We start from the raw sequence: 26,680 nt of genomic DNA, 5'->3' as shown, positions 1-26,680 counted from the left end.
GGACACCAGGGCAGCGTGGGGGTGGTGCCCCAGTCTAGGTCTCGGTGGTGGTGGTCACGTGGCTGTGTGCATTTGTCCAAACTCACTGAACGACATGCTTCAGAGGGATAAATTCTACTGTATGTAAATTATATCTCCTATTATGTAAATTATACACACCTGACTGTTTCAAAAAGTAAGCTGAGTGAAAGGAAATCATTAGATAAATAATCATACAGGTGGTGTGCAGATATGGCAAAAATTGTGGAGGTGGTAGAAGAATGAACACATTTTGGGAAACACTTAGTCCCAATTATCTCTCTCTAAAAAAAGGAAAAAAGTAACTTAAGAAGGTGAATGGGTGTGCCTATTTTCTCCCATCTGATCTGTATGTATAATTTAGCATTTTGGTGGTTTGTCCTGGAATAGTTTAATTGAAGCATCAATGAGAAAACTCTCTAAAGATGAAAGGCAGCTTCTTAGGTTAATGCTTCAGGATCACCCCCACCCCTTGTCCAGCTGGGCCCTGCTATTGTCATCCCTGTTATCAAGGCTGGCAGGAGACCAAAACTCACACCAGTGGAACAATGAAGGAGCATTTCACTCAGGACTGTTTACAAAGAGCCATCAGGGCTCAAGGAAATGGTGATGGTGAAGCACTCCCAAGTGGCCCCAGCCAGCGACAGCAGGAAGCCCTTGCCATGCCAAGACCTGCAAGGTGAGAAGAGAAAGCACATCCCAGAACCCAGAGAAAGAACCCGTATGGGAGCAGGGCACCCAAGAAGAGCCGTGGCCTCTGCAGAGGAACTCAGAGAGCCCATGCCCTGTAGGGAGGGGCACGGGGATAATCCCCCCAACCTCACTCTCCCCCTGCCCTTAGGGTTCTGGCTGGTGTCTCCAAAGATGCCTGGAAGCCAGAAGCCCAGAGCCTGCGGGTGTCATCCTTGCCAAAGACAGGCTTCCAGCACCCCAAGAAGAGGAAGAAAGTGATGGGCCTGCAGGGGCATGTGGAGGGGCCTGGCACACACCCTGGGAGGCTGCATTAAATGCTCAGTGTGGTGAGGCCAGCAAAGGAGCAGACTGCCATTTGAAAGACGGCCGGTTACTCACAGATCCTGAGGAACAGTGGGGGTGCACCACACAGGGCCATGTAGAGAAGCAGCGGGTCTGCAGGAGGCAGAGGAAGAGGGGGTCGTGTGCAGGAGCCTCCATTACAGAATACACAAGAAGAAACAGCGAGTTAGGTAAGCAGGTATAGGGTTAATTCATTTGAATAATTTTGGGGCTCTGGGGCACAGGACTGTCCCTGGGTGTCTGATCCTGGCCCTGGGAGTATAGGGCAGGATGACAGTGGTCCGGAGTGTGAGAGGTGCTGGCTGGGTATGAGCTCTGGACTGGGTGGTTTGCATATAAAAGGCATGCTGGCAGGGAGACATGTCCTATTTCTAGGAACTGGAAGGGGTGGTCCCCCCAAGATCAGCAAAGCCCCAGGATACCAAAACATCAGAATATAAACACTAAAAAGCACCTCTCTAAAACTCAGGCTCCTACCTAGTACTGGGAGGCCCATGGGCAGGGAAGGCCAGTTGCCAAAAGAAGTCTTTAAAGGCATCAGTCAGTCCTAATTTGATTATCAGGCACTGGGGCACCGGTCCAGGCTGCTAGAGAGCCCCAGGAGGTGCTCAGCCCCTTTCTCTCCACCTTTCCAAGGCCTCCCCACCAGCCAAGGCCCACCACACTTCTTCACTGCAGCCCTCCTGACACCGGGACCCACACTGTCCTCCCACCACCTCCCTCTGCAGGTACAGCCTCCACAGAGAGCTTAACCCCTACCTGTGTCCTTCTCCCAGTCTCGTCGCCAATACTGGTTCCCTCTCACCCAGGTTGTGAGAAAGACAGCTCAGACGCCCTGGGCAGCATCAGCTGGCACTTGGAGCTGCTGGAACCAGGGCTTGACAAGAGGGGAGAAACTTCCACCTTGAGGAGAGACTACACGGAGCCACATGCAGGCTCCAGGACAGAGCAGTGGCACTGTCCCCACCACCCAGCCCCACCCTCACTGGGCATCTCTTAGAAAGAGGTAAGATAACTAATGGGGACAGATGTGGTCAAAGCAACCGGAGAGAGAGGGACAGAGGATAGGCTTCAGGCTGCCTTGGGAGTGGACGAGGGGCAGGTGGCTGAAAGGAGAAGCCCTTCCCTCCTGGGGGTTCTTGTTGGGCGGAGCTGGCTCCCTGCAGTCTGGTCCTGCAGAAGCAACGGCTGGGTGGGGCTGGAAGTCCCCAGGGTGATAACAGTCTTGTTTTTCAACTCAGTTCCGCACAGGTAGCTGGGAGTGGGGAAGAGAATGTAGGCGCTCAGCCCTCTCCTGAGCCTCCTGGCCTCCCTGCAAGGAGCCTTCACCCCACTCCAGGTCCTTCCTAATCTGCCCAGGTGGGCTTCGCACCCAGCTGTACACCTGTCTACAGTCCGTGCACGCCCCCCTCCAAACCCACCTTCGCACAATGCACCCAGTAGACACCCACACACCCCACCAGACCCTGCTCAGACCTCACCTGGTGGTACCCTCCGGCTCTGCCTTCCATTAACAGGGCAGTGGGAGCAGAGGGGCATCTGTTTCTTTGATCCCCTGACTTCCTGTATTTCCCCAAATCATTGCACTTTCATTTCTGTATTATAGTTGCTGAATTCCTCAATTTCCTCATCTGTAAAATGGGAACAATAATAGTCCTTATCTCAAAGATTTACTATGCAGGTTAGATGGATAAGGGCGCATAGACAGTTTAGAAAAGGACACAAGAAAACAAGTCCATTGATAATTACTACTCATTATATAGCTAATAAGTAATCACTATTATTGAACAAACCCACATCCTACTCACGGACAACTCTGGTGTACAAGTGAGTAAATGCTGATGAAACAACCGTGGCCACTCCTGAAGCAGATGGTTCAAGTCCAGTCCAAGCTCACAGGGTTCTCTAACTTGGACAGCAGAGGCTGGTGTGTGTCTGGCCAGGCCAGTGTGGCACCATGCTGGGTGTTGTGTAGGGATCGTCTCTGTTAATCCCCATGATGACCAAATTGGGGCTGGGCAGAGGAGAGCAAGGATGCTTTTGCAAAGCTGTCTGGGAAAACTGGAATGTGTACCTGGTCTGAGAATGGCCAGAGCCTGGCCTCTTCTGCCCACCTCTTGTCCCCAGCCCCTGGCCCCCACCTCCAGCTAAAAGGCCAGCAAGAGGTACAATGCACCTCCCACTTCCACGTGTGGCCACAAAACCTCATCTCGTGTCCGGCTGTGACGCTCCAGGCTTAGCAGGGGTCTGAAATCGCGCTCAGAGCTGAGCAGGGGGAGCCGACTGCAGGCGATGCCAGCCCCAGGTGCCAGGCAAAGTGGTTTCCAGGCCCTCTAATCACCCCACTCCCAGAATCTGGCCATTAACTCCCTCCAGGCACAGAAGGGGGAACTGCCACTCTCCCTGCCTGGCTTTTAGTCCAACACAATTAGGAGCCATTATTTCTGTCGTGTTGATTCTTGAAAAATCATTTTAAATTGTCGCCCTTTTTTATGCTTTGGAAAAGGAAAGCGCCAAAGAAGATGAAAACAGAAAAGCGTACCCACACCCCCCGCCTGGCTCCCGGTCCCCCCCTTAGTTCCCCCATTTCTCCTGACCTGTTCCCTTGGCAACCGTCAACTCGCTGCTGCAATATTCAAAGGGAATCTCACAACTGCACATCAAATGGGACGCAGAGGGTATTTTCAGTTGCCTGAGACCCAGTGGACGGACAGACAGACACATACCCCCTCAGGGAAGACAGAGACACAGAGAGGCAGAGATGGACAGAGAGAGACACAGAGAGAGAAAAGCAAAAAGACCCGGCACAAAGAGGCGAAGACCCCCAGGGAGACAGCGACGTGGGGACCCAGAGATGCCGGAGTGGATGGGCAGAATGAGACAGAGAGCAAGAAAGAGACGGACATGCAGAGTGACAGACAGACAGACACTGATGCGGGAAGAGACCAACCCAGAGAGACAGAAAAGACAGACACACAGCACAATGGAGAGGAGACAGATGGGACTGGGCAGGGGGAATGGACGGACGGAGAAGAGGGGCACAGACAGGAGGGGACGGACTGAGGGTGGCAGAGAGGATACAGGAGAAGGCAGCAGAAGCCACAGTGCCTGGCCTGGGCACCACGGCCTCTGAGGGCCCCTCCAAGCAAGGCTGCCTCTCCTCCTCCCCTTTCCCTGCCCCAGGCAGGCTTCTCCCCTGACCAGACACCTCACCCTCGCCGAAGCACCCTGCTGTTTCCCGCACACACTCTGCCTCTCTTGCCTTTGCCACGCTCCTCCACAGCTAGCCTGGGATGAGGTCATTGTGAGGATGTCCCTCTGGATGGCCACGCTGCTCATTCCCAGACCCCTTACTCCTTTCTAAAAGTGAGAATGACATTGCTAAAGATGCCAATGGTGTAATTCCAGCCACCCTAGCAGACAATAGGGAAGAGAGGCTCCCCTCAAAGCACATGGAGGAGGATCAGGAGGGTCCTGGCTTCCAGCTTAGGGTAAGGATCGGGGCCAGGGCATGGGAACCTGTAGCTGCCCCACACTCAGTGGCAGCCACGCAGAGGGTGGAGGGAGGGGCCTGGCAGGCAGGTTGGCCCTGTGGCCTCATCTCAGGCCCTTGCATCTGTGCGTGAGCCTCTACCTCACCCAGGCCCAAAACTTCTTGGCTCTCAGCATCTGGCATGATTCTGACCTCAGGAGGCTGTTAGGCTGGAGGCTGGGAGAAGGGACCAGAGGAGTAAAAACACTGAGGTTAGAAGTCAGGGGTCAGAGGGCATGGGCAAAGCTCAGGTCCCCCTCAGAGGCAGCATGGCAGGCAAACCTAGATTGCAGCACCCCCTCTGCCACTGGCCACCATGGAGTCACGTAGCCACTCTGGGACTCAGCTTTCCCACATGTAAAGTGGGTAAATAGGCCCTGCCCAGAGCAATTGCTGGAGTGAGGCTCTGAGAGTGCATGTGTGCAGTGAGCCAGGAGCGAGGCTCTGAGAGTGCATGTGTACAGTGAGCCAGGAACAAGGCTCTGAGAGTGCATGTGTGCAGTGAGCCAGGAGCGAGGCTCTGAGAGTGCGCGTGTGCAGTGAGCCAGGAGCGAGGCTCTGAGAGTGTGCGTGTGCAGTGAGCCAGGAGTGAGGCTCTGAGAGTGCATGTGTGCAGTGAGCCAGGAGCGAGGCTCTGAGAGTGTGTGTGTGTGGTGAGCCAGGAGCGAGGTTCTGAGAGTGCATGTGTGCAGTGAGCCAGGAGTGAGGCTCTGAGAGTACCTGTGTGCAGTGAGTGAGGCTCTGAGAGTGCCTGTGTGCAGTGAGTGAGGCTCTGAGAGTGCATGTGTGCAGTGAGTGAGGCTGTGAGAGTGTGTGTGTGCAGTGAGCCAGGAGTGAAGCTCTGAGAGTGTGTGTGTGTAGTGAGCCAGGAGTGAGGCTGTGAGAGTGTATGTGTGTAGTGAGCCAGGAGTGAGGCTGTGAGAGTGTGTGTGTGCAGTGAGCCAGGAGTGAGGCTGTGAGAGTGTATGTGTGTAGTGAGCCAGGAGTGAGGCTCTGAGAGTGTGTGAATGCAGTGAGCCAGGAGTGAGACTCTGAGAGTATATGCGTGTAGTGAGCCAGGAGTGAGGCTCTGACAGTGCATGTATGTGTGCAGGCAGTGATAGCTCTAAGGACAAACAGTGACCATGATGACAATGAGAACTATAATCATAACTTTTTGGCAGAGGGAGAGCTGGATGCCTGGCCAGGGTCAGACCTCAAAGCCTTGGGGCCAGCAACAGAAGCAATGTGAGACTCCATGGAGGTGGGACTGCAGAGCCCAGACCCACCCCCCAACCTGGACTCAGGTGCATTGAGGACCCAGGGGGGCAATCTCTGCCAAGTTTTCAAAAGGAGCTAGAAATAAGAATATTTAATGCTGAACATTTGAATTTTAAATATTGGTAACCAATTCCTTTTTCAAAGCAAGTTGCAGGCCAAATAAAACATCCAGGGCTAGATGGGCTGTGTCAGCCAGTTTGTACCCTCACCTCCTCTCACAGTGAACCATCGGCTCAGGGCTTGATCCACCGGCAGGAGGCACCCTTGCCAGGGCTGCTGGGGCCCAGCCCCTCAAAGAGGCTGTGCAGGAACAGCTTAGTCCAAAACTGTCTGTCCCTCAGGGGCAGGTGCTGCACACCGGGCCCCATTCCCCAGGCACCATGGCTCCTGGAGGATCCTGGACCTCAGCCGGGCTGTGGGAGAGCCTCAGTTCTGCTGCAGCTCCTTCCCCACCACACCTGTCCGTGGTGCTGCCCCTGCTGCCAGGCACCTTGGATACACAGAGGCACAGAGAGAGGGCCAGCGCTTGGGGCTCAGAACCAGGCACTGTGTAGGTGGGGAGGGTGGTCAAAGACCACCGTTCGCAAATGATTCTGGGCAGGTGCTGGGGATTGTGACTGCCACCCTGAGGAGCTCGATTAAAATGCAGCTTCCTGGAGTCCAGCCCTGCAGAGTCTGATTCCTTGGGGCCTGGGAGTGTGCCTTTTAAGAAGCATCCCGAGGGACTCTGATAGGTATGCTGCAGACCCACTGAAAAGACAGGGAGGAGTGGAATCTGGTGTCCTGCCCCTCTGGCCCAGCCCCCAGATCCCCCAGGACCTGCTGTGTCCCCAGCTAGCGCCCAGGCTCCTGCTATGGCTGCCTCCATGCCAGTGAATCTAAGGGGAGCACAGACTCCCCCTCATTGCATGGTGACTCCCAGAAGGAAGCTGTGGAGCATCTCCAGCCACAGGGCCTTCTGGCTAGTGCATGCCCCACCTGGCACTTTAAGAACCAGGAGTGTAGCAAGCAGTGGGGGCTTCTCCTACCCAACCCTTGAGACCAATTTGGAGGTGTTTGTCTCAGGCTCTGGTCTTCAGCTGTGGTTCTGTCCTCTTGGTCTGCAAGAGTGAGTCCCCAGTCTGGCTGTGCATCCCAGGTCCCTAGAGGCTTTGGAAAACTAGGGCTCCCTGGTTTCTGCATGAGAGAGAACCAGCTGGTTCCAGTGCCCAGCTCCAGGAACGCACCCTCCAGAACCGTCCCGGTGCATGAGGCAGCAGAGTCCTCAGGGGGCTCTGCACATGCCCTGTGCCCCTACCCTGGCCCAAACCTCAACATGGCCAGTCACAGAACCCAGCCGCCCAGCAGCATTTCTGGGGCACACCCAGGCCAGGACAATCAGAGTCCTCCCCAGGGGTTTTTCCTGCAGGAACCCTGTGGAGAGAGGGGTCACTCCCTCTGGGATGGGAGCTGCTCCTCAGTGCACCCCAGAACTGGAGGAGCAGAGAAGAGGGCAGCCCCAAAGGCAACAGGATTCTTGGCCAGCCGCCAGGGTGCCCCAGCCTCCTCGCAGTTCCAAGAGAAGCCCCTGTGCCCTCACAATCAATTCCCTTCTTGCCTAAGCTAGTTGGCGTTATGTCACTTGCAACCAAATATATCACCCCAAACCTACTGACTCAGAAGTTTTGTATTTTTAACAAGTTCCCCAGGTGATTCTCGGCCGAACTGCGCTTGAGAAGCACTGATGTACAGCACTGCCAATTAGGCTGCTGGTGTTCTCGGGACTCGGGCCGTCTTCACGCTGGAACCTGTCAGTTCCGATTCATACCAGCGCTCCCCCTACTCCCAGCATCTGCACATCAAACCCTGTGATATAATCCCTGCATAGCCGTTGGGAGGGAGAGGGGTCTGAACATCCAGGTCCAATCACTGAGCAGCTAGAAACATGAAGCCCCTGGAGGGAAAACCCCAGAGGCCTTTTCCAGAGAGAATAAAAGGTATGGAATGTGGAGGAAGGGGCTTAATCCTAAAGGCTTGATCAGAGGAGAGCAAAGGGAGGAATCCAAGACTAGTTTTATCGACCTGTTTAGCAAATATTTCCTGAGCTTCTACTGACTGTATCCCAGATACTGTGCCAGGCACAGGGGACCCCTGGGAGCAGGTGGGGGCTCCCTGCTTTCCAGGCCCTGACTTAGTCAGGAGAGATATGAAACGACCAGGCTAGTGCCACGTGGACATATGACTACAGACCCTGCAGGAAAGAAGCAGGGTCTTGGCACACACATTCATCTCCCAATATCTATTCTTGCCTCCTTTTCAGCTAGGTACAGCCATTGTGCACACTTCCCAGCCTCTTCTGCAACTGGGTGTGGCCACAAAAGAGTTCCTGCCAATGGAATTTGGACAGAAGTAAATGGGTGACTTCTGTCTTATTCTGACCAGGCTGCTATAACAAAATGACTTAGACTGGGTAATTTGCAAACAACAGAAATTTACTGCTCACAGTTCTAGAAGCTGGAGAATTCAAGATCAAGGCACCAATTTGATGTCTGGTGAGGGCCTGTTCCTTGTGGATAGAGCCTACTACGTGTCTCCACATGGTGGAAAGGGTGGACAGTTTCCTTCAGGCCTCTTTTATAAGGGCACTAATTCCATTTGTGGAATGGAATACCCTCATAACTTAATCACTCCCTAAACACACCACCTCTTTACACTATTACACTGGGTATTAGCCTCCAATATATAAATTTTGGAGGGACCCAAACAGACCATACTTCCTTAGAAGTATCCTATGGTTGGAGAGGTGAGCCTCCTCCTTCCTCTTTCTCCCTCCTTCCCATTGGAAGGGACACATGATGGCCAGAGCTGGAGCAGCCTTCTGAGTCTGTGAGGGGTATGCCACATGTTGAGAGGCATGGAGCAAGAGAGGAAGGAGCCTGGGTTCCTGAGGCTAACAGAGGTGCTGTGGAAGTCTGGCACTATTGACCTCCAGACTTTGCTTACAAAAGAGAGAGAAAGAAATCTTCCTCTAGCTCTGTCATAGCTGTCCCGACACAATGGCCCTCAGAAATTGTAACGGGGGGTTCATTTCAACGGGGAAAAGACGTCTTTGAGGAAATCTCTTCGACTTGGGTACTGAAGGACAGACAAAAGTTGGCCAAGGAGAGAGAAGGGGGAGAAGCTCTTAAATGGGAGAAAAATCCGAAAGGAGGCTGCTAGGGTTGGAGCAGAGAAGGAGCTGCAAGGTTAGGGGAGGGGTGGTGGTGACATACATCCTGTGGGCCAAGTCAGAGGGCTAGGGACACAGAGAAATCCCAAGAGAGTCTTAAAGCAGGCAAGCAACAGAAACTGATTGTTATGTCTGGGCACAGTGGTTCACGCCTGTAATCCCAGCACTTTGGGAGGCCAAGGTGGGTGGCTCACCTGAGGTCAGGAGTTCAAGACCAGCCTGGCCAACATGGTGAAACCCCGTCTCTACTGAAAATACAGAAAATCAACCGGGCTTGCTGGCATGTGCCTGTAATCCCAGCTACTCTGAAGGCTGAGGCAGGAGAATTGCTTGAACCTGGAAGTGGGAGGTTGCAGTAAGCTGAGATGGCACGACTGCCCTATAGCCTCAGCAACAGAGCAAGACTCTGTCTCAAAAACAAACTGATTTTTATTTTTAAAAAAATCCCTACCCCTCAAATGGGGACCCATTCCAGATCCCCCAATTCTGGTAAGCACCTGCCATCCTCATTAGAGGGCACCATTAGTTGCCTTTTATAGATGAAGAATCAGAGAGATTAAGTGGCAACCTCAGGGTAACTCAGCTCGCATGAGTCCCGACAGGGGCCTGAGCCCAGACCCACCTGACTCTTACACCCTGAGTTCTCCCTGCACTGTACTCAGGACCACTCCCATCCCAAGCCCTTACCCCCAGGTAACCAGGCTTCTGGCGTCCAGTCGGACCCACCTGGAGGAGATGCAAGCTCACCCTGGCTCTAAGCACTAGAGGTTTCCAGGCTGCTCAGAGGCCTTAGAGAGCACTGGTCTCCCAAATACACACTGCACAGATGGGGGACTAAGGCCCTGGAGAAGCAGGGTCTCCCAAGGCCACAGGATGCAGACCAAAAATGAGGTCCAGGACTTGAAGCTTCTCAGGACAGGCTCGCAGGGGCCAGGGAGCTAGTCTGAAAAACTGCCCCTCATTCAAACCCAGCAGGCCATCCCTGGCTTCCCACAGACAAGCCTCCACATCCGCTGTCCCTTCTTCCCTGCCCCTCGTCATCCCAGAATCCAGTGATCTGGGCCCAACTCACAAGTACGAAAGGTGCCATTGCAGGCCGGAGAGCGAGGGGGACTGAACTCTCTCCCTCCCTATTACACGGCTAACAGGGCTCATTGGCATTAATTATCGAGTGCTTGGGAGCTGCAGCCTCTAAGGGGAAGCACAAAGTGCAGCTGCTTAGGCTCTGCTTGCCCAAGCACCAGACTGCGTGGAAAGGACGTGGGCAGAAGAGGCAGAAAATGGCTCAAGCCTCACCCCCACCCCTTCCAGAAGACCTCAAACTCCCCTGAGACTCCTTTTCTCAGACCCACCTGGTTGAGATGAAAGGACTTTGCAAATTAGAAAATGTTATGCTAATATGGAGACTGGTTATAATCAGGTATAGCAAAACAGTTGCTGCCTTCATGGTATTTTAAATGTGGATAGTTTTCTCGGTTCCCCAAGTATCTTATCTGGCCAGAATTCACACAATTATGGAGTCATCCCTCCAGTGACAGGACTGCCTATTTCAAATCCCTTCTGGGAAAAGCAAAACCCTACTAGGAACAACACAACATGTCTAATTAGTCATTTATACTTTAGTATAAATGAGTTGGTACCCATACTTTCTCAGAGAAGAGCCTCAAGCAGGAAAGGGAATTTTATTAGGGAAAGGTTTATGGGAAGGGATGATTATGGAGCTGGGGAGAGAGACTTGCTGGGGGCTGCCTTCCAGAAGTTGGGGTCAGACTGGACACAACTGAGACCACAGGCCTTGTAAGGCCTGTAGGTAAAGGAGGGCTCAGGAGGCATCGGAGAAAGGGGTTGGCTGCCTCCTGAGGCCCTAGCCTTTCTTTACCTTTAATCCTTCTCTCCTATGGGCCCTGCCACACAGCCTGCAAACAAGCTCAAGGTTCTCCCATCCAGAAAAGTCCCTCTTTCAGTCCCCTGTACATCTCAGAAGACAGAATGTGGGCTTTGGAGTCAGATGATCTTGAGTTCTATGCTTCACTCTACCACTTGTCCCTAAAATGGCTTCAAAGAACTGCTGTTTTACCAATTTAAACCTCCAGACCCCCCAGAGCCTGGCACAATAAAAAAAAAGAAAAGAAAACAGGCTCTAAAATCGTTGTTGAGATAGATGATAGATTCTCTGAGCTTCAGTGTCCTCACCTGCAAAATGTTACCAAGGAAAAGCAGAGTAAAAATATTTGTTTATACTAAAGTGTGAATGGCTGATAGGATTTTGCAGCGATTTTAAAGAGGAGTATCTTTGGACTCAAAGGGACAACAGAATAAGCCCTTCCTCACCAGGCAGTGGTGAGGACTAAATGCAATTATTGAATCATTCATTTAATAAATCTATAGCAAGCAATTATGTGTGCCACACACTGTTCTAGGCGCTGGGGTTAAAACAGTGAACAACAAGGAAAAATTCCTGCCTTTGTGGAGCTGACATTTAGTGTAGAGGATAGGCAATAAACTAACAAATAAAGAACAGCTCAATATATAATATAAAGTTAAATAATGATCAGTTCATTGAAGAACATTAAAAGTGTGGCATGTGATGGTGGAACACTGGTTTAGACGGAATGGTCTGGGAATATCTCTATGAGGAGGTGACATTTGAACAGAGACCTAAATGAATGCACCATGCAAATATCTTGGGAAAAAGAGGACTTAGGAGAATAACCATATTACCTTGGGGCGCGCAAAGACGGCTTGAATGATATACAGAAAACCTTCAACCATAAAGAATATAATTGGCAAGTTGGACTACATTGAAGTGAAGACTTTCCATCCATCAGAAAGCACCATCAGGAGACTGAAAATGCAAGCCATGGAGTGGGAGAGGATATTCAGAACATGTACATCTGTCAAAGGATTCACCCAGAATAGAAACATTTCCTACAAAGCAATAAAAAGAGACACCACTCAATAGAAAAATGAGCAGGACTTGGACCTTCATGAAACAGGATAGCCCAATAGCCAGTAAATGCAGGAGAGGGTGCCTGACTTCAATGATCATCAAAGGAATGCAAATTAAAACACCAATGAGCTACTGCTGCACACCTTCAGAACGGTTATAATGAAAATGACAGAAAAAGGCCATGTGCTGGAAATCCTGGAACACTCTTAGGCTGCTGGTGGGGGACTACATTGGTACAATCTCTGTGGAAGAGAGATTTGCAGCATCTATTAAAGCTAACATATGTCAACCCTATGACCAAGCACTTCCACTCCTAGGCCCACAGTCAATTGAATGGCATACCTACATTCATTAAAAGAAGGGTATGAGGCGCAGTGGCTCAAGCCTGTAATCCCAGCACTTTGGGAGGACGAGATGGGCAGATCACGAGGTCAGGAGATCGAGACCATCCCGGCTAACACAGTGAAACCCCGTCTCTACTAAAAATTACAAAAAAAAAAAAAAAAAAAAAAAACTAGCCAGGCGAGGTGGCAGGCGCCTGTAGTCCCAGCTACTCGGGAGACTGAGGCAGAAGAATGGCGTAAACCCGGGAGGCGGAGCTTGCAGTAAGCCGAGATCCGGCCACTGCACTCCAGCCTGGGCGACAGAGCAAGACTCCGTCTCAAAAAAAAAAAGAAGGGTATGAGAAGGTTCATAGCAACATTATTTGTGAAAACCAAAAATCAGAAGCTACCCAAATGCCCAGTAATGAAAATGTGGATGTGAAGTGTGGGGCACTGGGACAAGCTGGAAACCACAAAGACAGACTGGCCCCATGTTGATCTCTCTCACTCCCTCATGCCAGTCCCAGCCTCTGACTTTATTGATGGAGTGAGCTGGCCCAGGAGTCAGAGAAACTGAAAAGCACTAGCTGATGACACGTCTGATGGAGCAGGGGGAAGGATTTAAAATCAAAAGTGACGATAGCCACCTCTGCTTTCCGAGTTGTGTGGAACAATCCCAAACAGCAGAAAAATCGGTATTTTTGTGTGCTGTCCCTTTGATGGAGAAAATTGTAAAAGGAGGAAGTGGCCCTGGTTTGGCACAACACAGATGTGATGGGTCTCTAGCCATGCAAAAGTGGAGCTATGCTGAGAACAGAGGTTAGTGAAATCAGTCTGCCTGAGTAGAGGAATGAAGTTGGGGGAGCCAAAAGCTGAGGGTCCCAGAAAACAGAGACCTGGCCATTCCTTGGAGGAGAGAGAGTATGTGAGTGTATGGGGCCCTTCCTGGGGAGGCCAAAGGAGCCTTGAGGACAGGGGATGTCTTCTGTTTACCTTGGGGCTATCTGCTGGGAGACACTGTGACATAGCCCTCCTCAATCTTAAATCTTCAGTCAGTTTAGCAAGACATCCACCTGCCTGGTGTAAGGAAAGAGAATGTGTCATACGTTAGGAGCAATTGAAGGCAGAACAGAAACAGCCCATATGGCTCAGAAAGACAATCCAAAAATGGAACCACCTCAGTTGCAACAGAAGCTCAGAGCTAAGAGGGAAGTGGGAAAATGTACACCTCCTCCAAAATACCCAGAGAACCTGAGAGAGAATCAGACCTCTCCAAGGACGAGACATCTCAGCTGACATCCAGATTACACCCATGTAACCTAAACTAGTTCAGAGTATAGAGAGGGGGGAAATTTTTCTAACTTCGTTTCATAAAACTTAACAAAATATACTTACTAAACTAATTTTTACTTATAAAAAGATGCAAAACTCCTGAATAAAATATTAGCAGAATGAATCCAGTAGTAGTAACAGAATAATATGCTAATATAATGCAGAAATATAGGAATGCAAGGCCAGTTCAATATTAGCAGAGCTTTTGGTGTTGTTCACATTAACAGGCTAAAAAGGAGGGCTTGGACTATGTTCATGGCTGTAAAAAGGAATTTGATAAAATCAAACATCCATTTCTGATTTTTTTAAAAAAGCTTTCAGTAAACAGAATATAAAAAGAAACTTTCTTACCTTTGATAGAGTATTTATCAGAAACCAAATAGGAAAGATCAGATTTCATTATAAAAGATGCAGGGTATCATTGGCATGATTTCTTCCAGGAAGACCTCATATTCTCCAGGGTACAGCTGCATCCAGTTTCCCCACTATACACTTTCACTCTCCCCATCCTTGCTTCTCCTCAAAGCTTCTGATAGACTTTGTCCATCATGTTCACATCTGTATTTCCAGGACCTAGAGCAACCTCTGCCACACAGCTAATGTTAAATCAATGGTGAATGAGTGAAAAAATAGAAACAAATCAAACATGCCCACTATTACCATTCTATTCAACATTATCCTAGGGATTATAGATGAGGCAAAAAAAAAAAAAGAGGAAAAAGAGACGAAGGGTAAATATTGGAAAGAAAAGGATAAAACTATAAGTCTTTGCAGCTACTGTAAACATCTATCTGGAAAACTCAAGAAGAGACTTCAGAAAGATATTCAGATATGATATTCATATACAAATACAACACTATTTTCAAAGATCCTATATAAGTCATGATGATACTGGTCACAAGGGCACCCAACTGAAAATGGTTAAAAGCAAGAAAGCTTGGGGTTTTGTGTTCTGGTTTGGTGAGAGGTGGGTTTGCTCCTTAACAAGACAGGCTGTGGACGTTTCCATCTTAAGCATAGCTAGCTTGAGGACCTCCAATGATGCCAAAACAGCTTTTTAATTTTCTTTTTGTTTTTATCTCTGCCTGTCTATGTCTGGCTCCATTTTTCAGACAGAAATTTCATAAGCATCAGAAGAAACGGCCACTGGCAACCCTAGACATACAATCCCAGCAGAAACAGTGTTTCTCCCACACCACATTTAAAGAATATTTTCAGAGAGGATTGTTGGTCTGCCTTGGGTCACATTCCAACTGCCCCAGGCAAATAGGATGTCATTAGTAGTCCAGCCAGGACCATGTGGCTATCCTGGTGACTCCATGTGGGGGGGGGGGGGGGGGGCGTGGCCAGTGGAGGAAGGGAGGACCTTAATTGGTAGGTTCAACAGGACCACATGGAATGGGACAAGAGGTCCCCCAAGGCAAGTGGTGCTAATATCACTGGAAAAGGAAGGTGGCAGTCATTCTGAGAGCACACAACATGGCGGCAACAGCCGACTACAATCCACCCCTTGGCTACTCAGAAGAGAAACACACGCTCTCGCCATGCATAAAATCTCAAAACTCTTCCTTGCTTAAATTATGCTTTCATCCCACGTACATCCAAAATACATTTCCCTCCCCGAAGGGATACAACCCAAATCACATTGAGATAACGTCAGCAGCTCCTAGTCCCAGATCTCTGAGCAATGAACCTTCCTCTAATGTGTTCTCACTATGACCCTTTGTCTGACAAGCTGTGCCTTAGTCATGGATCTGAACCCCTCCACACACCCCATATAGAATGCACACCAGTGCACTCAGAAAACGTGAGCTTGTACAGCATCTTTCTCTCATTCTCTCCACCTCTTCAGTATTGCACCGGGAGAGTTCCTCATTCCATGGTCACATTCACCAAGTCACCTTCAGAGGTGGCCACTGAAACCTGACTTCAATGGCTTTATTCCTGAGACCTGTAACTGGCTCTTTTCCACACTGTTACTATCTTAAACTTGTCCCTCTGAAGATGTTAATTCTACTTTTCTCTTTGTGCTGCTAGCCACGTCTCCCTGGGTGTTAGTTTCCTAGTTATTGAATGCTGTATTTCGGTTTGCTGATTTGGGATGGGTGCTCATGTTTGTAGGGGAGATTATGGTTTTCCCAGTTGCTTTTGTTTACTGTGGCGGTGGGGGTATGTAGGGGGTCCCCCCTGGAACCTCAGTTTCTCTCAGATCCCTCATCACCAGAGAATTATTCAATGGCCACTCCGCTCCTCCAGCCTGGAGACAGACCTCCTCCCACCTCCCTGTTGACAGGTGTCAGGGAAGAGGAGGGAGCCTGACAATTACTCAGACGCCAGCTCTGCACCCAGACACCTGAGCAACTGTCTCCAAGCCTTCTGCTCCTTGTCTGCGAGCCTTGCCTTTAGAACACCGTGGGCAGCTCCCACCTGGGATTCTTCATCCAGCCAGCCCCTCTCTGTTTGAACTCTCAGGAACTCCTCAGCATCTCTGCCTTGTTTATGGCACTTCTTTGGTCATTGTTTTCTAGAGCTATTCTGGATTCATGGGAGCGGGAGAGAAAGAGAGAGGCAAAGAGACATAAAGACACTTTCTATCATTTCCAGGGATCTGGAGCAGGAGGAGGAGGTGGGGGAGGGGTGCATGCTTAATCTGCCATCTGTATCTTTTCCTTTTTTATCCCCATATAAAAGTATATTACAACTGCTGATAATAAAGGATATGCATAGAATAAAATTAAAATAGAAATAGAAGATCAGAACTGACGAAAGGAAGAAGGGCAAATATTTCAATTATGAAGGTTTCAGATTGCAGCCATAAACTTCCCAGTGGCCAGAGTAAAGAGTGGAACTAGACTATGAGCTCCCAGAGGTCAAAGACGGTGTCCCGGCCACCTCAGTGTTCTCAGCCCTGGGCCAATCCCAGCCCAAGCAGTTTTTCAATAAACGTTTGGTGAATGAACACATGTAACCACTTGATTCTTCATCAAGCAACCTCGCCCTTGTTAACCGGTAAGAAGACAGCATTCAAGATTGCATCAGCAGTGATATTGTTTTTCCTGCCAGTAAATCAAAAGCCATTTATTATATATAACATCATGGATAGGGCCTTTGACTGTTGCTAAGAAGAAGCAGGAAATATTGTTGTGACCAGTTTTCAAATGATCTTTGACGAAACTGAAGAGCAGAACAGACAGACCCGAGGGAGGCTGCTCTCAACTTCTGCTGTCCAGTGGCCCCTCCTCAGGGCTGCCCTGCCCAGTCCATTCAGGCCAGGGGAGCAGAGCAGGAGGTGATGACCCTCACCACACCCTCCCTCCCCACAGTGCTTGGTTCTGAAGAGGGACAGCTCTTTCTGTACTGTTCATGACCTAAGACACTCGACCTCATTCAGCTGAGCCGGGTCTTGCCGAAGCTGCTCATATCTGCTCCCTGGTGCTTTGACCAGAAGACAAAGGCCCTGAGTGCTGGTCCTGGGCATTCCCATGGACTCTCAAACAGTCACTGCTTCGCTCCCGCCTTCATTCTTGTGCAGGAAGGTTGTGCAGCCCCTCCTCGGAGCCAGGCCTTGTGCAGGACATGAGACACAGGGAGCCCAGTAAGACCCCTGCCCATCAAGAGCCACGGTGTGAAGAAGGACGTAACTTGCATAGAAGGCTCCATTTCCTCCTCTGTAGAACAGGGATGATAATGTCTGTGTCCTGGAACCCTCAGGTGGTGGTGATCAGCACACATCTACTCTCAGCTTCCCAAGGCTCTTGGGGGGGTCAGGGATTTTATACACACGCCCAACCCTCATCCCCCAAGCTGCCTCACTGCCTGCCCTGGAGGTTTGGATAAGGCAGTGCATTGGGAAAGTGGATTCCAGTACCCGAGGCGAAGACTCCAGTAAGTTTCACTTTAAAAGCTAAACACTCTATATCACCTGTAGTTAAGTTGTCTCCTTGAAGATTAAGTAGAGGTTTCCTCCCTTAGGGCAGGCAAAGAGGAAAGGGATGCTAATGGGCTGATCCTCCTTCAAGGCCTAGGGTCCCATTCATGGCCCTACCTGCTAGAGATTACTGGGCTGTGCAGAAGGCAGCCTTGAGCAGGGGAAGCCTCCAGGGCAATCCTGAGGTGCATCTCAGCTCAGCCTCTTGCTACCTCTGGACTTGTCTTTATCTCAGTTTTCCCATCTGTAAAATGGGCATTAATATTCCCTTGCCTTAAGTATGCAGAAGTGTGAATATGGCTCCCCCTACAAAGCACCCACCTGTGGGAGAAGGTGTTCCCCTGAAGTGGGCGTGTCTCCTTGCTGGTCCTCCTCGCCCTCTTTTTCACAAAAGAGGCAGCCAGGGAGCACAGCACATGGGTAGCTGTGACCCAGACCCACACAAGGATGAAATGGCACAGTCCTCTAGTGACACATCCTGGTGGCCCTGTAGCAATAGTTCTGCAAGAAGCTGTGCATTTGCATTATGTAGGGAACTTGAAGAAAAAAGGCAAATTTTACAAAGTATATGGTATAGAGATAATAAGATTTTCTAGTGTTTCAAAATTGAAGCGTTGGGGAAAATGCTTAGACAAAGATTTATTAAAACACTTGTAAAGACATAAAAGTGGAAATGGTAGAAACCACTCAAATGTCTATCAAGTGCTGAAGGGGTGGATGCAATGTGGCACATCCATGTGGAATATTACTCAACCATAAAAGAATCGGCCAGGCACGGTGGCTCATGCCTGTAACTCCAGCACTATGGGAGGCCAAGGCTGGCCAACCCCCTGAGGTCAGGAGTTCGAGACCAGCCTGACCAATGTGGAAAAACCCCATCGCTACTAAAAATACAAAATTAGCTGGACGTGGTGGCACATGCCTGTAATCCCAGTTACTCAGGAGGCTGAGGCAGGAGAATCACTTGAACCTGGGAGGCAGGGGTTGCGGTGAGCTAAGATCATGCCATTGCACTCCAGCCTGGTCAACAAGAGCGAAACTCCATCTAAAAAAAAAAAAAAGAAGAAGAAGAATCAAGGAATAAAGTGTTGCAGCACATCGTCAGGAGCCCTGAAACCCCTATGGCTGGTGAAAGAAGCCAGACATGGGGCTGCACCGTCTGCAAGGCAAATTCCACCTATACGAAAGGTCCGGAATAGTGCGTCCCTGCAGACAGAAAGCAGATTGGTGGGTGCAAGGGCATGGGGATAGGCCACAGGGCATGGCTGTGGTTTCTTTTTGGGGTGACATGTTCTGGGATTGGATATTGGTGAATGCCACAAAAAAAAAACCCACTGAATTGTTTATTTTTAAAAGGTAAATTTTAAGGAATGTGAATTCCATATCAATTAAAGTGTTATTTAAAATGTTTGTGTCCTCAAATTAGTAAACGATTCACACAAAGACAAAGAAGCTGACTTTGTCTCTGATAGAAAACATCTCAGAATGATGTCCTCTGTTGTGGAAACAGATCACTAGGACTATTTAATTGTTTAAATCTCCAGCAGCATATCTAAACATTTGTCATTGTGTAAAAAAAAAGATGCCATGTTGTCTTCCAGAAAATGCTACAAAGACAACCATCTCTCTCGATCCCCCAACTCCTCCCCCAGTTTCTATCATCCCTGCTCCCCAGCTCCGTCCAGAAGACACTGGCAGGGCATAGAGCCCTCTCAGGACACAGGTCTCTCTCACTCAAATCCTTCTCCTCTTCCTTTGTGAGTTGCAAATAAAAAGGTCACAAATGTCTTTACTCCCCTGTGCTCACCCCCTCGCAAGATGACCCTGTGCTCTGCTTCTCCCATCAGGAGAGTAGGGGCTCCTTCCTTCTACCCCCCAGCCTGGGCCTGGCCAAGGGGACGCTGGTGAATGATGCAAGAAGAGACTGGAAAAGGGCCTGGCTTTCCAGCCCTCTGAGACTGCCCAAGGAAGAAGCCTGGGCTGGGTTCCTTGAGGATAGGAGACTGGCACTCACCCCTGGGCCTCTGAGTGGCCACCCAGATATGTGAGCAAGGCTGCCACAATGATCCAGCCCCAGCTGAGCCCACCAAGACCAGAACTACCCGGGCAACCTGCAAAACAATGAGAAATTACGGTCAGTTGTGCTGCCTTCGGCCCCTGGGTTTTGGGAAGGCTTGCTATGCTGTGAAAGCTAACCGATGCACTTCCTCCTACTTCTCCAGCCCCAGGGACTCTGTTTCCTCCCAAGAGGCAGAAGTTGTCACTGGCTCCACACCTGCTCCTTCACGTCTCTGAGAAGTTTTGAGACCCTCAGGGCATTTGATAGGGGAACACCAGTCTCCTGCAAATTAAAAGCATTGACTCCTGAAATGGAAAAACTAAGACTCTAACCCTTGTTCACCTGCAGTAACTTTCCTCCATAAGGTGACCAGATGTCTCACGGTCAAGTTTTAATAGGTGAAGAACTACTAGTCAAAGAGAAATTAGGATGAACAAAAAAATAATGTTTAACACACCAAAATATGATATTATCACATACTTATTGAGTGCCTGCTAGACTCCGGACGCCTGGTAGTTGCCAAGGACACAGTGAAGGTGAGGAGACCCGGGTCCCACTCTCCTGGGCTCTCTGTCTGTCCTGGAATCCAGCTAGCCCTCAGGTCACCACATGAATAGTGACTCATCCATCCATTCATTCTTTCACTCACATGGCAAGTATTTCCTGAGTCCCTGCAGTGCACCAGGAACTCCAAGAGTCACAGAGCATACCACCGTGAGAGCACCAAGATGTGTGAGTCCCTTGGGAGAGGGAACAGGGCAGGCTCATCCCATCTGGGGTGAGGAAAGGCTTCCTGAGCCAGTGCAGATGACGCTCAAACCCAAAGGATATGATGCAGTTAACTGGGCAGACTTGGTAGTGGGGTGCAGGGGAGTAGAGGAGAACATTCTAGAAGTGCTAAGGCCCAACAGTGGCTGGGAGGGACTGAGAGAAGGCCAGAGTGTCCGGGGAACACAGATGTGGGGGAGTCCTGGTGGGAGCCTGGAGGGATGGGCAAGGCCAGCTTGAAGGGTGTCCTTGGACCCTGAATCAGGATTCCAAGGGCTTTAGGGGGGACCAGGTGGGCATTATCCCTGTCAGACCACTCCCACCTGCTTCACTTGGTTCCAGGTACCAGAGGCACCCTGTCAGCAGGCACAGGGTCCCCAGCAGCAGCCACATCTCCACAGCCTGACTTCCCACCCCCACAGCTCACCCCAAGCCCAGGCATTCTGAACACAGCACCTACAGAGAGGCTCCCACCCCTCTGTGCTCCCAGCTTAGCCCACCCTTTTGGTCCTCTTCTTGTTAAAGGACTTACCCTAAAGAAGCAACTCAGACTCCACCTCCTCCAGGAAGGCTTTTCTGATGCTGTGCAACCCCAAGCTGGATGCTACTGATGGTCTGTGCTGGCAGAGCTGCCTCTACGCCCCTCAATTCTATTCCTGTATCACTATGACAGTCCCACAAAGCAGTGACTTCCCTGGGTTAGGGGCTCTGCACTCACCTGGGAGGCTCGGCCCTGCATGGGTCGGGTCACAGTGGCAGCTCCAGAACCGCTAGGTAAGGTGGGGGCTAAATCCAGGCAGGCCAGGTGTCACTCCGCTGTGCTGCATTGGCACTGTGTTCTCCTTACACAGGTGACCTGAGCAGGGGTTCTGAGGAGCTGGTGGCAAGTCTGGGGTCTCAAGTGCCCAGGCCCTGTGTGCAGCTACAGAGTCAGGGGCTGGCAAGTGCAGAATTGGCTGTGGAGAGGCACAGGCTGAATTTGGCACAGAGTAAGCATTCTGGGAATGTGTGGCGCTGCTGCTGGGACCTGGGCTGCCTTGGGTGTGGCTGCATACTGTGGGTCCAGGAAGGTGAGGAGTGGGGCTGAGGGGAGTCTGGGCAGTCACTGAAGATGCAGGTGCTGAAAGACGCAGCCATCTTCAGGCAAGCACGGGCTGAAGGGTGCAGGAACTCGGACTGTCCTGGGGGTTGGAGTGTTTCCCAGAGGCGCTCGTGCTAGGTGCAGGCCAGGGGCAAAGGGAGGAAGGCAAACCCAGGGTTCATCCATGCCAGACCTCAAGGTCAGGCTCCCAGGGAGCCACGCTCAGCGTGGCAGTGAACACAGGGGTTAGAGCGCCACATCCTGGGGCCCATACCTTCACCTCTTCATCCATAATAGACACAGTAGGACCCACTGGCCAGCGGGGAGGAGGAGCAACAGAGGCTGTGGGAAGTTCCCAGCACAGGACCCTGGGCTCCACAGCGTGGGTGTCGTTTGCTGCAGAACAGGGACTCAGACACGGACAACCAAAAGTGATCAGAATTGGGGTGCTTGGTAGGGACTAGACCCTATACAGCCAGCCAAAGAGTAACTAAGTGCCCACTATGTTACAAGTGCTTTGTCTACGTAGAGGTGAAGGCACTTACCTCTGTGGGAGATGCAGGGATGTGCCTCAGACCTGCTTCATGGAAGGATGCGCTGCCCAGCTGCTAGGGGCTGTAACCAGATGTGCTCAGCATCATCCCCAGCTGCAAACAGACACCACCCCTGCTGCCATCCTCCCCAGGCCCATGTCCTATGACTCAACCACGCAGACGTGGACAACCCCCTGCTCAGGACAGTTCCGGTCTACTCCAGTCCCGGGTCCAAGGGGAGTCCTGGCTGTCCTTGTGCCTGCAGTGAAGCTCGGTGTCCCCTCTGCTTGTTCCTACTCCTCCCTCCCTGTCCCAGACCTGGGCCAGGCCCTCCTGAGAGCCCCTGTAGCTGGTCCCAGGCACCGACGCCAGGTTTCCATGGGGCTGACAACCAGCGGGCGAGGCGACAAAACACCAAGTCGGGTGGGGGTGGGGGTCGGGGGAGCTTTCCAGGCTCTGCTGCAGGAGCTGTGCAGGTGAGGCAGAGAGCGGCCTGGGGGTGCCCAGGAGGGTATCCTTCGAGGACAGACACTCACATGGAGCCCTGAAGGCTGCAGAGGAGATAGCCCTGCTGTGACAGCCAGGAAACAGTATCCCAAGCCACGGAGACAGCAAAGGCTGAGGCCTGATGCAGGAGGAGCTGGAGGGCAGAGGGCAGGCCAAGCACCGCCTCGGGAACAAAACAGCTGGGGAACCTGGAGGGCACCTGGATGGTTACCTCTAGATAACTGTGGAACTGATCTGCCTGCGTCCTCCCTCCTGTTTCTGGGGATGGCCAAGGCACGCTGGGGGTGGGGCTGCGGCTGGCAGGCCTCGGTTCCCACCCCACAGGCACCGGAGATGAGTTGGTAAGAAAAGGGCACCCTCTGGCTGCACTGATTCTGCTGAGGGTGGGGAGGGTTATCTCCCTGGGGGCAGCCCCAAGCGTAGCTGCTCTAAAATCACCCACTCAGCCATTTCACAGGCAGAAATTCTTCGCTTCAGGCATTTGCATCCAAAGCGGTCCTCAGCCTACTTCCCACCGTGGCTGGATTTAATCTGCTGGCACTGGGACTGTGGGGCTGGGGCAATTAATTAAAGATCCCAGGGAGCAGCCAGCTCTCATTAAGTCCTGCATCAGGTGGGAGGGGTGCTGGGGGAGAACACTATGCCGAGACTGCACTTTTGCCCCAGCCAAGCATTTTCTCATCTATTATCTCCATCGATCCTGGCCGCGGCTCTGGGAAGAGGTGATTATTATCTCCATTTTGCAAGTGCAGAAATGGAGACTCGGGTTAAGTTGTGTGTCAGGGTCTCCCAGCTCCAAAGCAGTGGAACTGAGGTCCACACTGGGCACACTTGGGCTCTCTCAGGATCTCCCTGGAGGTAGGAAGAGCAACTCTGGAGTGACACTCAGGAGATCACGCAGGCTCCACTCCCCAGGGCTGCAGAGAACGGGTCCCAGAGGGAGCTAGGGAGGACAAATCAGGTTTCTGGAAGGCATCTTTGACCCTCAGATGCTATGGGGGTATAAACTTTCTTTACTAAGGCAGAATTTGTGATTTCCCCCAACATGGGGAAGGGGCAGAGAATTCCCGGGCATGTCTGGGGCTGACTGTGCTGGCCGCTCCCGGGGACCCAGAGATATGTCTTCCTCCCTCCTCACCTGCGCAAAGGAGTTGTTCAAAGACAACCATGACAAGATCTCCTGTCCCACCTGCTCTTCTTATGAGTCACTGGGATTGGTGGGTTTTGTAGTTGTTTAAACCAACAGACATGGCAGAAGTGATGCTCCATGACTTCCAAGGCTGGATCATAAAAGGTGCCGTGGTGTCTGCTCCCTGGAGGACAAGCCCTTGAAGCCCCGAGCCAACACACTGGCAGTCCTGCTGCCTGAGGCCACCATGCTGAGAGGAAACCAAACTAGCCCAGGCCAGAGACACAGAGGAGCCCTAAGACCATGCAGAGATGCAGCCAGCCCAGTTGCTCCACCTCTGCACCTGGCAGCAACCACACGGGAGGTGCCGAGCCAGCCCAGTCCAGCACCACCCACCAGAGAAAACAATGTGACTGCTGTTGTCTTAAGGCACTGTTTTGATGGTGCTTTGTCATCCTGCAAGAGTCACTGGGAACTCATCTCTGAGGGAGAGGGACAGGCAGCATCTCTGAGGGACAGTGACAGGCAGACCAGAGAAGTGTGGTTGCAGAGTGATGTAGAAGCAGATGTCCTGCAAGACAGAAGGAGGTGACCCCGGGGGATGGGAGTGGGGTCTAAAGGAGGCAGAGGGCTCCTACCAGGGCCCCCAAGGGAAGGCTCAGAGTCAAGAGGGGCCTAACTGGCCTAAACGCTAGTGGCCGGCACCTTGGGGTGAATTCAAAACAGAGGTGCAGATTCAATCACCAGAAGCCTTGAAAATAGGCCTAGCAGCTAGGCCTGTGGCCACACAGCAGAGACATCCGCAGAGGCTCCAGCCTGCAGTGAAGTCAGGCCAAGCTTTAGAAAGTGAGTGTTGACCACTGTGGGAGGGACAGAGAGGAAAAGCTGAAGGTGGTAGGGAATATTTTTTCCAAAACCCCCCCTGAAGCAGAGTCTTCAGGGAGCTGCGGGAGTTCTTGGTATCTCTGGCCCTGTGCTCGTGTGAATGTGCTTCAGGACATGATAGAAATAAGCTGGAGAATGCAAGGACCACGACAGGTGGGGTGGCCTTAAGGTGAAGCCTCTGTATGTCCATGCCACCCCCAGTGATAACCAGGGGGTGCCTTCCACGTGACAACCAGGATCTCTCTATCCTGCTTCACCCCTCACTGTTCTGGAAAGGCCCCTAATCTCAAAGCCCAGGAGAGGGGACACTGAGGAGGGGCCTGAAAGCAAGGCATGTTCCAGGGCTCAAGCCCATAATGCCTATCTGGGGACCCCACCCCACCAGTGCCCTGCTGCCCACAACAACCTGGGAAGCAGGTGCCATCCCCGGGTGCATTAAGGAGGAGCAGAGCACTGAGGATGGATCCAGTGAGTGGGACAGAGGTTGGATAACTGCAGTGGAGAAAATGGCAGCTGGCCGTGTGGCAACAACATCTGTCCGTTATCCTCCATTCGGGAGGCCAGATGGGGCCCACCATGGTGTTACCAGAGGCAAGTACCTGATCCAGACCCAGCCAATCAGTGTTAGACTTAGGGATATTGACCTAAGCTGGGACAATAAGAATCCACTCTGGGAGTTTGGTGAGAACTCTTGGGAAGCAGACATATTTTTTCTGCTGGGATGACCAATCTTGTGAAATGAAAACAAAGAGTTGATAATGACCATTTTTGCCACCTCTTTGGGAGATTTTTTCCTGAGCACTGTGGAGGAAAGCAGAGCAGAGACAAGGAGAAAAGAGAGAAGGCTGATGACATCACTGAAGCACCTACATCCAGCCACACCTGAAGTCCACCTCAGACTTTTTAGTTCTATGAGCCGGTAAATTCCTTTTCTTTCATAAGCCAGTCTGTGCACATTTCTATGACTTGCAAACAAAGGGAGAAAAGAGCAATTACACCTGTAATGAGATGGAAAATCTTTTCATCCCCAGAATTCCTCCTGGGGACAGCACTGTCTCTGTTTGCAGGAAATATTTTTAAGAGCACTGGTGCTTGAAGGTAAGAGTCCAAGGGAACTGGTTGTGAGAAAAATACATGAAAAAGGGAGAGATGTTCTCCCAACTTCACCAAGGGAGAGGCAGCGGGGAGTAGGTCTTGGTCTGAATTCCATGGGGCCTGACTCCACCCCACCCCTGGGAGCAAATGATCCTGTCTGTCACAGGAGACAGATGTCATTAAGGCAGACAGGACAGTTGACGCTCCTCGATGGCTGGACAGTAGCACTTGGATGGATGAAGCAGGTGGAGAAAGACATCCACTGCTGTGCTCCCTGTGACGCAGAAGCTGGAGGTGGGCCCAGCCTTTCCCAGGCTCCTTCACAGCCCCGGTTCTGGGTAGGATTTCTGCTTCAGCCACTCACATGCACTGGCTGGGATCTAGAACACAGAAGAGAGCAAGAGGCCAGTGCTTTTGCTGCAGCCGAAACCCAGTGTCTCTATGACGAGGCTTCCAGTGAAAGCAGAGCCTATGGGGCCTCCTTCTTGCCGTCCACATCACATCTTGCCTGAGTGCACATGGTCACAGCTCCCAGGGTTGAGAGGGAGCAATGGGACTTCCGAGGGCTGCTGGTGTGGCTCCAGCAGGAACATCCAGGCTTTCAGATTCCCTGGCTCCCCCGTGATGGCAGGAGGGCAGGCCCACTGTGGGGCAGTCCTGGAGACTGGGCTGAGAGCCGCTCCGCCTATCCACCTGGGCTAAATCCTTCATGCTTAAACAGTGAAAGTGGCTGGCAGACAGGGAGGCCAGTTCTAGGTCTGAGATACAAGGGAGTGCTTGGCCTCAGATGCATCATCTGAAAGACTTGGTTGGTTATTAGCCCTTGGGTAACCCATCCCCTGAGTACCCGGCTCCCCTAGGCAGACTCGGCTAGTCCATCCCCTGCTGGCCTGACCACTCTCCACAGGGGTCAGGACCACAGCTGTTGGCATCCTAAAAGGAAGCATCCAGTGGCTGCCTCCCTGGGCGGTGCAAGGCAGCAGGAGCCTTCGCTGAGCACTCCTCTGGGAGCCTCTGACTTGAAGACTCTTTCCTCT

Source organism: Trachypithecus francoisi, unplaced genomic scaffold (genome assembly GCF_009764315.1).
Source record: "Trachypithecus francoisi isolate TF-2019V2 unplaced genomic scaffold, Tfra_2.0 Lachesis_group0, whole genome shotgun sequence".
Lineage (NCBI taxonomy): Eukaryota > Metazoa > Chordata > Mammalia > Primates > Cercopithecidae > Trachypithecus > Trachypithecus francoisi.
Note: the sequence above shows the minus strand (reverse complement) of the source record.